General features: G+C 38.0%; 1 protein-coding gene across 1 annotated transcript in view; it reads right to left on the minus strand.

The window, feature by feature from the left end:
• The window catches only part of Atic (5-aminoimidazole-4-carboxamide ribonucleotide formyltransferase/IMP cyclohydrolase), a gene marked incomplete in the record, with an annotated part of 25490 nt that extends 25396 nt beyond the window's left edge, over positions 1-94 (minus strand). Inside the window, 1 exon segment of the mRNA XM_005396914.2 lies at positions 1-94.
• Between the last annotated feature and the right edge of the window lie 18197 nt (positions 95-18291).

Here is an 18291-nt window from a genome sequence, read left to right on the forward strand (position 1 = left end):
GCGGGGTCCCAACGAGCGCGGCGACTGCGGCGACAGCACGTGCGGAGCGGGGCTGCGGGGCGGCAGCTGCGCGGGGCAGGAAGCAGGTGGGCGGGGCGGTGCCGTGGTCACATGACTGAAGCCCCGCCCCCCCGCCCCACCCCGCTCAAATTCAGACGCGAAATTGGAGCCTCGGGCGGAAAGCGAGGGAGGGTGAGGCGGGCTCCAGCTGGCACCCTGGGGCTGGAATTCCGGGCTTGAGGTTGTCCTGCCAAGGATCCCCAAACCCCCGGCTTTATTAGGTCCTGCAGATTAAGTGACTGACTCTGCAGTAGAGCCAAACGAAGTGAAATTGGCACCCGTTTGAGGTTCTGAGCCCACTGTATAAACTTGTCTGGAGTCTGCATGAAGACGGTTTTTCCTTGTAAATCTGTGGTGTTTTGCTTGCAGCCTGTTTGAATGATGATGGCTAAAGGGAAAGAGAAGACCTTGTTAAAAACAGCAGAAGCAAAACTGGACACATTTTTTTTTAAGTGACAATTTTGCCCCAAATAAATGCAGATTGCTGTCAACACAAACCTATTTTAATGTTCTTTATAGAACTATTTCACAAAATAGTAGCAATGTCTTTTATTCTTAGTGTGGGACTCCCAGCTGTGGAAGAGTTACCTACATGCTCTGTATTTGCTCTTCCTCTTTCTCCTTCTAAAACTTCGTGTCTTTACTCGCCCAAGTAAATACCTACTGACTAGACTCAAGTTCTATATATTGACTTCTGAGTGTTTTATTCCTTGCTCCGAATATTTCCCATACTTCTATAAGAAATAGATTTAAGATTATCACTGTATTCAAAGTGATCGAAAAATTTGTTTTTGTTTCTGCTTTTTTTTTTGTTTGCCAACTTTGCCAATTTTGAATTTAAAAAGACAAGGTTCATGGCCAGTGGTAAAATAAAATTCACTGGCTAGTGTCCGTTAGATTTCCATAGGATATAAAAAGCAAAGAAAGCAAAAAATGCTGACATGTATTTATAAGAGAAAATAAACATTTCTTGGACATGAAGAATTTTTCCTTCATGTGAATCAAAAATACTTATTCGATTTAATAATTATTGAACCCTTTCTGCTGGAGTGGTTGGAATACAATGTCAAAAAGACCAGATAACTGTTATCTATCACTATCCTCAAGTTAATGATATAATAAAAGCGTAGACACGTAGGTCAGACTAAAAAATAGTAGAAAGAAAAAAAGCAAGGCATTGAACTGATTCTGTAAAGGGGCCTTGGTTGCAGAATAAAACACATTTACTATGAGAAATTCTAATTTTCCTATAATTTCACAATTCAGACTTGATTGTTAATATGTTAACAGCAAGAAGAGTAAATGAGTTTTATTAGCTTTGTGATCCTAGACAGGTGGGGGACCATTGTGTTACATGTAACACGAACATAATATTTGTTCTGTAATCATATTGTAAGAGACAAATTAAGTAATTAATTAAAGGAATAAAATAGAAATTGACTAATAAAGATAATATCAAAGTATAATCTCCTTCTTGGTTTATCCTGTTGGTTTATCTAGTTAACTAATTGGGTATCTTTCTGAGCTTTACTGTAAGTCCTTAAAGATGCCAGTCACAAGCAAGCTGCTGTCTTAGAAATCCAGAAAAACATGGATTCATCATCCACTGAGGGTTTGTCACTAGCACCACTATTTCAGACAGAAAAAAAAAAAAATGTATGGATCACAGTGGTTATGTTTTTATTTCTTCTCTTCCTATTTCACACTACTTCCAAAGGAAGTTTGATGACCAAGAAGTCATAATAATATAACTAAAAATTACATATATGTAATGAAAAAAGAAAAAAAGATACTTTGAAGTCATAAAGTGATAATAGTATCTGGACATAATACATTCACATTGCCTTTCAGAAATTCTTAATATATTACTACATTTGGTATATCTGAATTTCTTTTTATTATCAACAAAAACCTCCCCTTGAACTAGGCAAATTATTGTGTAAATAGGGACCCTTTGGAAGGAAACTAGTCCTGTTAACATGTAGCCCAGGAAGAGACGCATACATTGGCTGTCTTCCCTTTATCAACAATCTCCACATACTCGTTTTTCACTACTAATATTACCACCTGAGCTGTGCTTTCACGATGCCTTGAGCTACTTTTTCCTTGCTACTGTCTCAAACTTTCTTTCCACTCTGCAATCCCTTGTCCATTTCATCTCAGTCATGAAGATTCAACTATCACTGAGGTTCTGTGAGGCCCAATTTACATTTTCAGGAGAGTATTCTTTTATGTGGTTGTTATAGGAATCGAACTCAGGGCCTTGTGCTTGTCAGGCAGGTGCTTGTGTTGCTGAGCCAGGAGAGAATTCTAAGTCATCGCCACTAACAAGTTTCACAGAGATCCCTGATGTAATATGTCCTAAAGGGAACTCTATATTTCAACCTTGTGAACTTTCCCAGTATTTCCATCTTTGTTAAGAGCAGTGTTGTAGTGTTATGGTTTGGATTTAAAATGGCCCCCAAGTGCTATGTTAACGCCTTGCTTGCCAGCTGATGGCATTTTAGGAAATGATTGGATCATGAGGGCTGTAATTAATCCTCTGTGATAAACTCTTCCATTGATTAGTTCATAGCTGAGTGGGCTTATTAGGAGGCAGAACCTAGTTGGATGAAGTATGTCTCTAGTGCCTGCCCGTCTGACTCTCTCTCTTTGTCTCTCCCTCTCTGTAATGGTTGGTTGATTGTGTCAACTTGAGACATTTAGAAGTTTAACTAGGTCAGCTCAGCAATTCTGTACCCTAGGGTGTAGAGGACCTACCGTAGGGAGGCTCAGTCACCTGGATGGTATAAAAGGGGACTGAGAAAGGACAGACTGATTTCTATTCTTTGGAGGAGCTTCACTCTTCACCTTCAGCTTGGACATTGTCTCCTTCTTCTAGTGCAGACTCTTTGGCTTCTGCCTTGGATCTTTCAGCCTTCTGGCATAGACTCTTCAGCCTTCCACTGCAGACACATGAGCCTCCTGATATGGACTTGCACAGAACACTGCAGTGAGCTCGAGACCTTGGACTGAATCCTTCAGCCTCCACTGTTCAGACACCCGCTGGGTGCTTCTTCATCGAACTTTGTGGCTGACCATTGTAAGCCGTTCTTGTAGTTTCTTATACATTTGTATATCTTGTGCTATATCTGTTTCTCTAATAAAACACAGGCTGATATGCTCTCTGTGTCTGTCTCTGTCTCCGTCCTTCCTGGATGTCATGAGGCGAGCAGCCTTCCTTTGCTAAGCCCTTCTGCTATGATGTTCAGGCTGAAAAACAGTAGAGTCAGTCAACCATGGATTGAAACCTCTGAAATTTGATCAAAAGTAAACTTTTCTACCTCTAAGATGTTATTCACAAATATTTTGTCATAGAAATGGAAACCTAACTATACTGGTCAGCTTTTTCATGGCAGGAACAAACCAAGAAATGGAGCAGTTTAGAAAGAGCTAAAAAAGAAAGATCCAAAGACCAGCTATAGTTTCCAGTCATAACCACATGACCACTTCATCCACGTAGGGTCCACCTCCTAATAGCCCAGACTTATCAATGGGCTAATGCTGACAGGATCCAATCACCTCTCCAAGAGGTGTAATCCAGTCAAATTGATAATTAAAATTAACCAGCACACTGACGAACATCGAAAATTGGTTCCAAGAGTAAGGCTGTTGCTGTGACTATACCTTATGATGTGGTTCAGAAGCTGTCGGAGCTGGTATTTGAAAAGTTTGTAAATGTTTGGAGAAGCAGGCTAGAGAAAGCTTCAGAAAGGAGATTATAAAAGGAAATGGTAATTAACATGTGAGCTCAGAAGTCCAGAATGATGAGAAGAATGCAGACAGTAAAGACTGTTCTCACAAGGTCTCAAATGGAATTGAGAAATCTATTGGAAGTTGGACTAGAGGCCATCCATGTTAGTTTGGCAAAGAACTTGTCTATATGTCATCCATGCCCTGAGACTTTGTTAAGGCTGAGTTTAAAGATGGTGGACTAATTAACTTGTTGGAGGAAATTTCAAGACTGCTTAGTGCATTAAAGCTGGGGCATGGATATTCCTGGATGCTTTTAGTCAGATTTACAGTGATAACTGGAAACAAAGGGTAATGCAATTTAGGCAGAAATGAAGCCTACTTAAAGTTGGAACCAAGGAAGTTGTGGTTGAGCAGATTTGCATCTTAGAAAGAAGCCAAGTACTTCACAACAAGAGCATAGGAATGATACCTTGAAGGCATCCAGGAACTGATTAGACCTCAGTCATCATAGTCTTACTTAAATGAATTTAAAAGTGTAATCTTATTTGAAAGAATTTTCTCTGAAAGTGCGAGGGGGCCATTTTAGGAAGTTGTTTCCCAAGGATCTATTTCACTGTACTGAGCTATCCAGGCACTCTGAGGACATTGTAGGAATGGTCCAAATGGACCTGGCTACTGCTAATTCTGGTGGCAGATGTTATTGTCATCCACATGCTGCTGATTTTGCAAGCATTAGAATGCAAGAGTTGTGAAGTCACAGAGGTGTCAATTGAGATTTGAAAGGAAGGCCCGAGAGATCAGACAATGTATTGAAGGGTTCAAGTCCCTGCTGGTAGTCTCCGAGAGCAGATATGTGAAGCTGTGAGAGAGAATTCATAGATACAGTGGCGATCCCAGGAAGTTAGAGGTGCCAGGAACCTGAAATGTCTGTGAGGAGAGCTGCAGGCAATGAACAGAATCAGCCCAAAAGACTGGCCATGTTGGCTGTTCCAAGTTCTACATTATTATCTTTCCCAGTTTTTGGTGATGTCAACTGTATTCTTCGAGTTTTGCTAGCAATTATCTTTGCTTCCTCTCACGCTTCACATCCAATCTGTCAGCAAATCTAGTAGGCTCTCCCTTCAATATAGATCAGGAATGTAATTACTTCTTACAACTTCCGCTTCTGCATCTCTCGACATGCTACCCTCATCTTTTACCTAGCACCTAGTTTCTCCATCACTGCAACAGTCTCCTTAGGGGTCACTCTGCTTCCATAAGTGAGTGAGCCTACGGAAGCCCAAATTAGTTGTCATTCCTGCTTAGCTCTGCAAAGCTTCCTTCTTGGTCAGAGTAAAAGCCAAAGTCTTTACAATGGCCCATACTCCCTTATCCATTTTGATTGCTGACATCACTTTCTCCTTTTAGGCTAGCTTTCTGTACAGCAGCCACACTACCCTTGCACCACTCTTCCTCATGTTCTTTAAACACTCTCAGTGCAGTGTCTACATAGGGCTTTTGTACTTGCTATTTTTTCTACTTGCAACATTCTCCTCCGTATACCCCGTGTCTTGCTACCCATCTTATTTACTTTCTTTTTGCTGGAACAAAATAACCAACACTCACAAGTCAAAGGAGGAGAGGTTTATTTTGGCTTACACTTTGTAGAGGTTTCAGTCCATAGTTGGCTGGCTCCAAGGCAGGGTGGTATAGCAGACAGGGATGGCAGAGGAGAAACAGTCCATGGCGTCGCAAGCAGGAAGCGGCAGCCTCCCTTCTGCTTTCCCTTTCATTCCATCCAGGCTACAAGCTTGTTGGTTGGTACCTCCCAATCTAGGATGCATCTTCTCTCTTCAGTAAATCCATCACCCAAATCTAGAGCTATGCCAAACCCATCAGTAGACTAATTCAGTATCACACAATCATGAAAACATCACACACCCATGATCCAGTCATTTCCAAAATCCCCACCGATGAGCACACAAGGCATTGAGGAGATATCTAGATATAAGACGTAACACTACAACCTTCAAATCTTTACTCAAATGTACCCTGTCAGTAAGAATTCTCTGGCAAGATTACCTAGAGCTTCAGCTCCCTTCTGCTCTGTCCCTGTTTTTGGTTTTATTTCTTTCATAGGGATATAGTATCTCTTCATGTTACACTCTAAATTTTATCCATTTCTTTTGTTTATTGGCTGTCTTCTCTGAGACAGTAAACTCCATGAGAATAGGGATTTTTCTTTGTAGGGTGTATAGTAGACCATTTTCTAATAAATATTATTTGAATAAACCCATAAGTGAATAAACGAATATTTATTGGATAATAAATAAATATTTGTCAAAAAAACACTTCTCATAGTATCATTTTTATTACTCTATAGCCACTGTATTAATTGGATGAAGTTTCACTGTTTAGAGTGCACTTTTAGAACATTAAATACTCACTAGAACAAGTTTCCCTTCTTTGGCCTTCCTTTTTAGTCTTATTTGCTAATGAAGCAATCTTATCTTCTTTCAGGCTTCAACTACTAAAGACATTTTAGTGTCATTAACTTTGCAAATTTGTTTATCTTTAGTCTCACTTCCATTGCTGATTTAAACAAATTACTATGTAATTTTTAACTGTGCCCATCAGTTATCTATAGTTCAAAAAAACAACATTCGGAAACCCAGATGTATTTATCCAAATGCTCTCACTAACTTTACATAAAACAGACATATGTCCAAACTGTACACATATATATAATCTAAATATCTGCTCTTGTTCCAAAGGAGATTAAAGATAATTTATTCTGATCCAATTATGAGTGACCAAGCTTAGAAACATGGATTCAAATTACTATGAGTGACATACTCCACTGTGGAAAGGTTACACAAACAGAGGAAGTCATAAATGAATGTGTTCTCCAATACATTGGTGAGGGAATCAGGAAGGCAGTTTTAAGCAAAGCTGGGAAATCTCTTCTATAATTTTCAGATGCTATTTTAGAGCATTCTTGCTTTAGGAATGGCAGAAATAGAGGTCTGCCAAGCTTAACATACATGGCAAGAGTTTTTCCTAATAGAGAAAAGATGTTAAGTCAGATATAGAGGTTGTAGGAAATGGCTGTTAAAAGGGACTAAAGATAGCCTAGATAATCTTGGCTCTTGATCAGCAACGTGCCACAGTCACAGTGTGCTAGCCATCTAGTGCCAGTTCTGTAGGATCTTCAATTTAGATGTGGCTTCTTCAGAGGTCTTCAGTTCACATATATAATTGGGTACAGTTGCTTCCCCAGTTATTTATATGAATAAGCTTGACATGACGAATTCATCCTCATCTCTAGCTAATGTTTCCCATATCTAATCAACTCCACGTCTGTTAACTTTTCCTAAATTTTGTCTCACATAAGTCCCTTCTCTGTGTTCTCAAATCTTCAGTTAAGACTATGTGTGGCGTCAATATCAAATAACAAGTCTGCTTCAAAGGAGTAACAACTATTTTGCTCTGAACTAAATATGAGTGCCCATTGCTTAGAAACACAGATTCAAGTTATCCTGAATGTCCTACTCCCAAGTAAAGAGGTTGCACAATTTTTATAGCCAAAGAACAAAGGAAGTCATAAATTAATATATTTACCAAACACACTGGTGGGGCCATTAGGGAGGCAGGGATAGCAAACTGGGGATATCTCTTCTTTCTTTTTTTTTGTTTTTTTGTTTTTTTGTTTTTTTCTGGTACCGGGAACCAAACTCATGACCTTGCGCTTGCCAGTCAGGTTCTGTGCCGCTGAGCTAAATCCCCAGCCCCGGGGTATCTCTTCTATAGGTTTCAGATGTCATCTTGCAGTATCTTTAGAGTTGGTGGTGGATAGTGGTCTGTTAAGCTTAAACAGCACATTCCAAGAGTTTACCCAATAATCATAAGAATGTTGAGCCAGATACAGAGGTTAAAAGCAAGTGGCTCTTGTTTTCAAAGAGCCTACGATAGACCAAGATAACTTTGGCTCTAGGCATGCATCATTCTGTTCTTCTAAAATTATGATGTTCTACTCAGCCAACATCAAACAAATGTGGTTTCTTTAGAGGACTTCAGGTTCATAGTGGATTCATGGGAAATATTCGAATCAGTTTTTCCGCTTCTGGCTCTTCTAATTCATCCTCTTTATTATTGTCAACTTTATACTTCCAAAGAACTCCAGGTCCTTCAAGGAAAACACTCACATTTAATACAGTAAGTACCTGACTTACAAACATTCAAGGCTGGGGAGTTAGCTCAGCAGCACAGTGCCTGCCTGGCAAGTGTAAAGCCGTGAGTTCGATTCGTGGTACTGGAAAAAAACCAAGAAAAAACCAAAGCAACAGCAACAACAGAAACAGATTGTTATTAATAGAACAAACTTTTAAAGACAAAACAAAACAAAACAAAATAAAACAAAACAAAGGGGCTGGGGATTTAGCTCAGCAGCAAAGCGCCTGCCTGGCAAGCATAAGGTCATGGGTTTGATTCCTGGTACCAGAAGAAAAACAAAAACAAAAACAAAAATACATACATTCAAGTTCCTAACTGAACTTCACATTATGAATATTCATAGATGTGAAGAAATCATGAAATTACTATTTTAAGGGAACTGTAAAAGTAAAAATAGCTCATTTATAGTATTTTTGCATGTGTGTTTTTTTCTTTGTGTTTTAGATTGTATGTTTGTGTGAAATATGTGTAAGACTCACTTTGTTGGACTTGTAAATGAATCCAACTTACAAATATCCTTCCAGAATGAAACTTGTTCTTAAATTTGGACCTTTTATTTTATTTACTTTTAAATAATACTTTTTTGGACCTAAATAATACTCATTAATTAGTTTTAATAATACTTTTTTGGACCTTTTATTTTATTTACTGCCCTTCAGTATTTATTTATTTATTTATTTATTTATTTATTTATCTTTTTGAGACAGAGTCTTGCTATGCACTTTGGGCTGGCCTTGAGCTCACTTTGTAACACGCGCTGGTCTTGAACTCACAGTGACCCTCCTGCCTCAGCACCCTCGGTGCTGGGATTACAGGCATGCGCCACCACACCCAGCACCCTTCAGTATTTGAAGAACTTAAAACTAGGGGATTGTATCACGACTGACTAAGGTAGAAGTGCATGAGGGAAGCTTGGAAGACGTGCACCGGAACGTGCAGGTGCTCAGAAATGGGCAACACAAACAAAGCCAGATACAGAGTCAACCTGAAGGGGACATCCACCAGCTCGAGCTCGGATTCAGGGGATTAGATAGGGAAGCAAGGCCGCCGCTGGACCGCAGCACCCTCTATGCCAAGAGCTCCATGAACCCACCTTCTTGGGAAAGGTTCTAATGTCTTGAGGGAAGGAGCCAGTACCAGAGAGGCATCAAGACCCCCGGGATAGCTTCCTGACCTATTCTGCATCCCCTCTGCAAAAGAGAGTCTGGAGAGTGAGACAGTCCCCAATCGAGGCACCAGAGAAACTGAAAGCCAGAGAATTAATGGGAGTGTAGAGACAGAGCTTGCCCCAGGGGTACTAGGATAAGTAAACAACAAGGGCATGGTGCTGATTAGGGACTGTAGAGCTAATATTCCACTGTACAAAAATACCACAATTTTTTTATCCACTCGCCAGTGGATGGACATTGGGGTTGCTTGCACAATTTACCAATTACAAATTGAGCTGCTATGAACATGGGTGCATATATATCACTGTGATATGATGTTTTCAGATCTTCTGGGAAAGTACCACAAAGGGGAATAGCTGGGTTGAATGGGACCTCTAGGTCTAGCTTGCTGAGGAATCTCCAAACTGATTCCCACAGTGGGTTCACCAGTCTGCATTCCCACCAGCAGTCAAGAAGAGTTCCTATTTCTCCACAGCCTCGCCAGCATTTGTTGTTGGTTGATTTCTTACTGATAGCCATTCTTACTGGGGTGAGATAAAATCTCAATTTTTTTTTTTTCTTTTTGGTTTTTTTCCCAGTATTGGGAATTGAACTCACGACCTTGCGCTTGCCAGGCAGGCATTGTGCTGCTGAGCTAAATTCCCAGCCCTTCAATGTTGTTTTAATTTGCATTTCTCAAATGACTAATGATGTTGAACATTTTTGAATGTATTTATTTGCCATTTGTATTTCTTTATCTGAGAAGTGTGTGTTCATCTCAGATACCCATTTTTGGACTGGGTCTTTGAATTGGGGGGGCTGATGTTTTCTAATTCTTTATATGTTCTAGACAGAAGACCTTTGTCCGATTATGAGGTATGACAGACATTGTGAAATGAAAGGAAAATGCTCAAAGTGAAAGAGCAACTGGGGTGAGAGAACAGAGAAAAGAAAAAAGGGGAAATTATGTAAATATGTATATACAGGATAGCTAACATAGTTGTACTACTGACTTCTATTGCTTTACTGAAAGGAACAGTTAATGGTTAATTATTTGATCAATCTTGCATATCTCTATTTGTTTTCCTAAGAAACTACTTTGAAGATATCAATATGTACTACAACAACCATTGTTAATTTCCTACCACTTTGTCTGTAACTCTGTATTGCGTGTATTTTTCTTATGCTGTTTTGTAAATGGATGTCTGTTTGTTAATGTTTTCCTTATTTTATTCTTAAAATAAATCAAAATTGTGTTATAAAAAAATAAATAAGAAAAAAATAAAGCAGGTACTCTCCCTTCGCTCCCCCAAACACCTGGGAGCTTTGTGCCCACAGAATGTTCCTCCCAGGGCCCACCATTTAGGGCTCACACAGAACCTCTGCCCCTGCCACGGTTACTAAGGACCATAAGTCCTACGCTCCACAGAGTTTGCAGGCTGAATAAAAGAGGAAGGAGACATAGGTGAAGAGCCAGAGAAACGCAGCTTAGCCAGAAATCTTGATGCAGCGTGCTCAGCTGGGACCTTATAGAAAGTGCTCATGAGGTGCAAAGATTAACACAGAGGGAAAGGAGCAGGGGTTAAGAAAACCTTTTCAGAAATCAGCAGAGGGCTGGGTACAGGCCCAAACACGCTGCATGCCCCAGCCTCAAACTCACTGAAGGTGTCCAGTCATTAGACAAAGGCAAAAACCTCTGGCTAACGGCATCCACAGGAGCAAAAATGATATTAGGTAGAGTTCGGCCTGTAGAGAGGAGGAAGGGAGGTGGGCTCAGAGGTCTATCAGGACCCCACGCCCTTTTACTAACTGGCAGGCAAGGAATAAATCATAGGAGGCAGTGGACTGACAAGAGGGAAGAGAAAAAGATTTTGTAGACTCAGTGATGCTCTGAGTCCAGAGCACAGCTTTTCCATTTGTGAATGTTGCAGGGAGGCACATTGGTTGATTTCAGTGTGTTTGTGTGTGAGTTTCTTTCTTTTTCTCCTTTCTTTTCCTTTTATCCTTTTGTTGTATGTGTGTATGTATGTATATATATAAACATATACACGTGTGTAAATATATACATACGCATACATGTATACCTATGTATATATATATACCATATATATGGAGTCTGCCAAAAAATGTGTACACACTTCAGCAGTTTGCCACACTAATTAATGTCTGGAAGCTAATGGTCACCACTTTGAGCACCTGTTATAATTCTAGAGGCCAAAGTAACTTTCATTAATTTCATGATGTCTCAATAAATTTAGTATTGAAATATTTACACAAGTTTTTCTTTTTCTGATGTATAAATTTTTCAATGGACTCTATAATATCGTACATAGCCTAATATACAGGAGGTGTTTGCATACGTGAAAAGGAGAGTAAGGAGTAACAAGTGCTTTAATCTAAACTGTAAGTTTCATGGGCAAGTCAGGGTAACACTAAAAACTGTGTGTACAGGATTCAAACCTGAGCTTAGTATCAACATATTAACAGGCTCCAACCCTCTTACAGCTTCCCTCAATTTTCAATTACTCTTCCCTATCTCTGCATTCCCATCTCCTGCTCCCACAAATATTCTCTCAAACCTCCTTTCCACCAGCTCTCCAGTCCAATTATAAAAGTAGTATCAACAAAGTCCGATCTCTTTTCTTTCATTTGTTGTTACCTCTTTTTTCTCTTTTTCTTCTTTCTGTATGTCCTTTCCTTCCCTCTTCCTTTTGCTTCCTTCATGTTTTCATTTACATGATTGATACGTGGTCAGCTCTGTATATACCAAGGTAATTGTTCTTATTACCAATGGATAGATTTGTCAGATAGACTGCGTATTCTTGTGTATGGCTAGCAAAGAATTGCAAAGCATACAATCAATGGTGAGGAAAAAGCAGCTATGTTTATTGAAGGTCATGAACAGAGAAATGGTGCTGGTTTGGCAAAAGAGACTCACTGCACCCCATGCAGATAAATCAGGCTCTTGGGCTCAAGAGCATGAGAGGAAAAAAGAGAGACTATTTGTGCATTGGTCTGGGGTTATATGTAATGCTCCTATGGTGGCAGAGCCCAAGTAAGAGGAGGAGAGTGATTAGGGAGGGATGGTCTTAGGATAATGCTCAAACTCAACTGGGTGGAGAGGCATGAATTCCTCAGCCTCCAATTGTCATCTGCACTAGTAGTGCTCTTTCCTTGCAATGCTGTGACCAGGTGCTGTGACCTACTACTCTGACCTACTGTATGTTGAAGAGTTGTATAAATACCAAAATATAACCAAAACCAAGATCACGTCATTGGGAAATACAATAGCTAAAAGATTTCCCTGATAGGGGCATACTTTTTCTATTGTAACATCATCAATCCTTGGGCAAGCAAATAAACAAACAACAACAATAATAACAACAACAACAATGAACAGGACAATAGAGATAAGCCTCCAAAATTTCTTGACTCCCCACAAGCTGATCCCTCTGGTGCTAGAGTGGAGGAAGTAAGAACCAAAATGGGTGAAATGTTTGAAGGGATAAAATATGAAACAAAATACAGATTAATAAGATGTTCAGCAAATTCAAAGATGATATAACTAAACAGATAAGGGACTTAATTAATAAAATAGTGATCTTAAGGAAGACACAAAAATTTGGGGATTTTTGTTGATACAAAAATCCAAGATACAAATATACCAAGAGGATACAGGGTATAAATTATCATTTTGGTAAAGAACTGGAGACCATGAAAACATATCAAACAGAAATCCAGGATATAAAAAAAATTTATTGAAATTATAGGAAGCAAAAATTACCAGTGTGTCAGGCATGGTGGCACATGCCTGTAATCCCAGCACCCAGGAGGCTGAGGCAGAAGGACCTTTTTGAGTTTGAGGCCAGCCTGGGCTACAAAGTGAGCTCAATATCAACCTGAACTTCATAGCGAAAGCCTGTCTCAAAAAAAAAAAAAAAAAAAGACAAAAAATTAGAAATTGCCAGTGTGAGAGGAGTGTCAGAACTAGAAGATAAGGTGGATGTAGGAGACCATACACTCAGGAGATCATGGAAACTATCCAACAGCTGCTAGATAACTCTGAGAAACTACCCTAAGAACTACTCTTAACCCTAAACTACTCTTTAACAGGAGTTAAAGAACGATCAGAGGACAGTGCAAAAGGTATAAAACATTTGTTTAATAAAATCATAGCAGAAAAATGTTCAAGTCTAGGGAATAAATTCAATTTCCAGGTAAATGAAACTTATAGAACCCTAAATATCCATAACCAGAAAAAAACTTGTCCATGAGACATCATGTTAAAATATCAGAAGTACAGCACAAATATAGAATATTAAAAGCTGTTGGAGAAAAGCATAAAATCATTTATAAAGACACATAGAACAATAGGAGCTTTCTCAATACAAACCTTAAAGGCCAGGAGAGCTTGGAGTGATTTTTTTTTTTCCTTTTTGAGAGAAGTTCTTGTATGCAGTTCAGGCTGGCCTTGGCTTATTTGTATGTAGCCCAGGCTGGTTTTAAACTTGCAATGATCCTCCTGCCTCAGCCTCCTGAGTGCAAGGATTACAAGCATGTGCCACCATGCCTGGCAAGTGAAGTTTTTTAAGCACAGAAAAGAAAATGACTTTCAACCAGGGTTAATATATCCTGCAAATCTATCTTTCAAAACTGATGGAGAAATAAAGACTTTCCATGACAAAGAGGACGTTATGAAATTTATGACCACCAAACCAGCACTACAGGAAATATTTAAAGAAATCCTCAGTGGGGAAAAATGAGACCAAAAGAGCCCAAGCCTGGGTAAATAGTTAAGCAAAAGAGAAAAATGAAGGAATCAGCCACAGAAAAATAATGCAATGACATGAATTAGTCAATAGCTATCAGTAGTAACTCTCAATGTAAATGATTTTAACTTCCCAATCAAAAGTCACAAATCAGAATATTGGATCAAAGTCCAAAAGCCAACTACATGGTGCAAAAGCAACTGTATGGTGCATTCACACAAACAAATAATCTGAAAGTTAAAGGGTGGCAAACTATACCCCATGGAAACGGAGCCCAAAAGCAAGCAGAAATAGTATCCTATTTTCAGATAAAGTGTATTTCAAGCCAAAACTGATCAGAAGAGATGAAGAAGGTCATTACATAGTGGTAAAGGGAACAATTCAGCAAGAAGAGATATCAATTATAAATATATACACATGATGCACCCAATTTTATAAAATAAATACTATTAGACATAAAAAAATCAGGTAAACATAACAAAGTCATAGTGTGGGATTTTAATTTCCCACTGTCACAAATAAGTCAACCAGACCCTCCTCCAAAGTTAAAGAAATATTAGAATTGAAGCACAACTTCGAGTTTGACACAGTAGATATTTACCATGTTCCACAACAACAATAGAATACACATTTTTCTCAGTAGCACATCAAACTTTCTCCAAAATGGACAATCTCTTAGGTCATGAATCATGTTTAAATAAACACAAAAGAATCAAAATATTATCAGATTATAGTGCAATAAAACTAGAAATCAATAATGAAAGAAATTATAGACACTATACAAACACATGGAATGAATTAATACATTAATGAATAATCAATAAGTCACAGAAGAAATCAAAGAAAAAATTAAATATTTCCTAGAATAAATGGTAATGCCAGCACAATGTACCAGAACCTATGGAACACAATGTAGGCAGTCCTGCCTTCTCCCTCTGGCCAGACCATCATCTCCATCGAGGAGTCCTGGGTAATCATGACTATGGAGGAGCAAGAAAACAGCCTGCTGCTAGTCACAGGTGCAAGTCTCTGGGTCCTTCTTTTCAATCCTGGCCTTCCTTCCAGCCATCATACCTCAGTGAAAGGAGTCACTGGTGAGGAGGTAATATGCTATTTTTGACAACCCTTAGGCTGTAACTACTTATTAGATCCTTCTTGCATATCTCTGTCTTCCTGAGAAACCACTTTGAAGATACCACCATGTATTACAGCAGCCATTGATATTTTCCTACTAATCTATCCATAACTGTGTAAATTTTGTAATGTTCCTATCCTATTTCATAAATGGATGTATGTTTATTATTATGTGTTTCCTACAACAACCATTGAGAATAGTTAATGATTTTTCAATAGGTCACTCATGTATAGCTCTATTTATTTTCTTTAGAAGCCACTTTGAAGATACCAAAGTATAGTACAACAACTCTTGATAATCTCCTACCTCTTTTGTCTCTAACTCACTATTATTTGTCTATTTGTTTTCCTGAGAAACTATTTTGTAGATAACAATATGTAAAACAATAACCATTGATAATTTCCTACCACTTGGTCTGTAATTTGCTAAGTCCCCCCTATTACTATGTTATCCTTCTTTTACTCTTTAAAATAAAAAAAAAAAAAAAAAACAATGCAGGCAGTCCTAAGAGGGAAGTTTATAGCTGTGAATGTCCACATTAGAAATATAGGGCAATCCCAAATAAATAACATAATAATGCACTTAATAGTTCTAGAACAAAAGAGCAATACAAATCCAAAATTTTAATAAGGAAGAAAATTATAAAGATCAGAACAGAAATTGTTAAATTTCAGACTAACAGGCAATAAATCTTGGTTCTTTGAGAAGGTAAATAAAATGAACAAACCATGAAGCAGACTTACCAAAGGAAGGAAAGACTCATATCACTGCAATTAGAAAGGAAAAAGGCAAAATCACAGCAAATACTATAAAAATTTAGAGAAATATAAATAACTCCATCAAAAATCTGCATTCCAATAATTTGGGGAATCTTGAAGAAATGGGTAGATTTCTAGAATGATATAAACTGACCCAAGAAGATATAAAAACTCTAGAATCCAATAACAAGCGATGAAATTGAGGGAGTAATAAAAACCCTACCAACGAAGTAAAACACTGGACCTGGTGGATTCACCAGTTAATTTTGCTAGAACTTCAGAGAAAAATTTACCAACACTTCTCAAACTTTACCACAAAATTGAAAGGGAAGGAACACTGCCAAACTCAATCCTTGAAGCTATCATTACCCTGACTCCAAAACCAGAGAAAGACCCAATAAAAAAGAAAACTACAAACGAATTTCCTTAATGAACATAGATGCAAAGATCCTTAACAAGATACTAGGAAATAGAATGTAATGAATCATTAAAATATCATACATCGTGACCAACTTGCTTTTATACCAGGGACTCCAGAGTGGTTAAACATAGATAAATCAATAAATGTAGTACACCACAAAAACATAAGTAAGGATAAAAATCATATGATTATCTCAATAGATACAGACAAGTTCTTTGACAAAAATCTAATATCCATTGGTGTTAAAAACCTTGACTAAAATTGGTATAGCAGAACCTTACCTTAAATTGATGAGTCCTTTATGACAAACCCACTGTGATCATCAATCTAAATGGAGAAAAATTGAAAGTATCCCCAGTAAAGTCCAGAAGAAGACAAGCATCTGCTTTCACTACTCCTGTTCAATATAGTACTCAAAACTTGCTGGAGCAATCAGGCAAGAAAAGAATAAAAAACACTTGAGTAGGAAAGAAAAGTCAAACTATACTTATTTGTAGATGAGATGATACTTTACAGAGATGATCCAAAATGCTCCAGCAGAGGACTCTTAGAACTAACAAATAAAGTCATCAAAGAGGCAGAATACAAAATAAACACAAGATAAATCAATACAAAGTCAACACAAAAATCAATACCATTCCAATACACCAAGAATGAATGTACTGAGAAAGGAATCCAGAAAACAATCTCATTAACAGTAGCTTCAAAATAATTAAATACCTAGGAATTAACCTAACCAAGGAAGAGAAACACCTCTATAATGAAACTATATTGGTCTGCAAAAAAAGATTAAAGAACACAATAGAAAACACAAAGACAGGAATTGGGGATTTAGCTCAGCGGCACAGCACCTGCCTGGCAAGCGCAAGGTCATGAGTTCAATTCCTGGTACTGAAAAAACAACCCAAAAAAAGAAAACAGAAAGAGAAATTCTGGTTTGGATAGGCAGAACTAATTTTGCCAAACTGGCAACATCTCCAAAAATGACGTGTGGACTTAAAGCAATTCCTATTAAAATATGATCAGCTTCCTCCCTCAAAAAAACTAGAAGAAAGAATTCTAAAATTTATATGGAACCTGAAGATGCTGAGGATAGTCAAAAGAATCTTAGGCAACAAGAAAGGGAGGATGCATCACAAACCCAGACTTCAAATTCTACTACAAAACTATGTGAGTAAAATAGCATGGTGCTCATGCAAAAACAAGCATGGTAACTTATGAACTAGAATGCAGGATATAGAAGAATCACCAAGCACTTTGAGATATCTGATTTTTGACAAAGGGGCCAGTAATATATGCTGGGAAAAGTTAACCTTTCTAACAAATGGTGCTAAGATAATTGGTTATCTACATGCAGAACAATTAATATTGAACCATATCTCTCACACTGTACTAAAATCAAATCAAAATGGATCAATGACATAGATATAAAAAAAGAAACACTGAATCTGATGGAAAAAAAGATAAAACTCTTGAAGACATAAGCATAGGTGAGGACTCTCTGAACAGAACCCTAATTGCACAAGAAGTCATACCAAGAGTCAACAAGTGGGATTATATCAAATTAAGAATCTTCTGTATAGCAAAGGAAACAACCAACAGAGTGAAGAGGCAACATACAAAATGGGAAAAAATTTGCCAGCTACTTTTGGTGTGGACTAGTATCTACAATATATAAAGACTTCCAAAAGCAATTACACCATCAAAGATGAAAGACTCAATCAAAAAGTGGGGACTTGAAATAATAGATACTTCTTAGAAAAAGAAGGACAAATGGCCAGTAAGTACTTGCAAAAAATGTTCATCATCTCTGACCATTAGAGACATGTAAATCAAAATAACACTGAGAATTCACCTTATTCCAGGAATAATGACCATTATCTAGGACTCAAAGGAATCCCAAATTGTCAGTGGGAATATAACCCAAGATAACTACTGTGGAAATCAGTATAGAGATTACTCAAAAAACTAAAAATAGAAATTCCATTTGACCCAGCTATAAATCTTTTGAGTATCTTCCTGAAAGAGCTAAGGCCATGATATCACAGCAATA

This window comes from Chinchilla lanigera, unplaced genomic scaffold, assembly GCF_000276665.1.
Source record: "Chinchilla lanigera isolate Chin_1 unplaced genomic scaffold, ChiLan1.0 scaffold00056, whole genome shotgun sequence".
Classification (NCBI taxonomy): domain Eukaryota; kingdom Metazoa; phylum Chordata; class Mammalia; order Rodentia; family Chinchillidae; genus Chinchilla; species Chinchilla lanigera.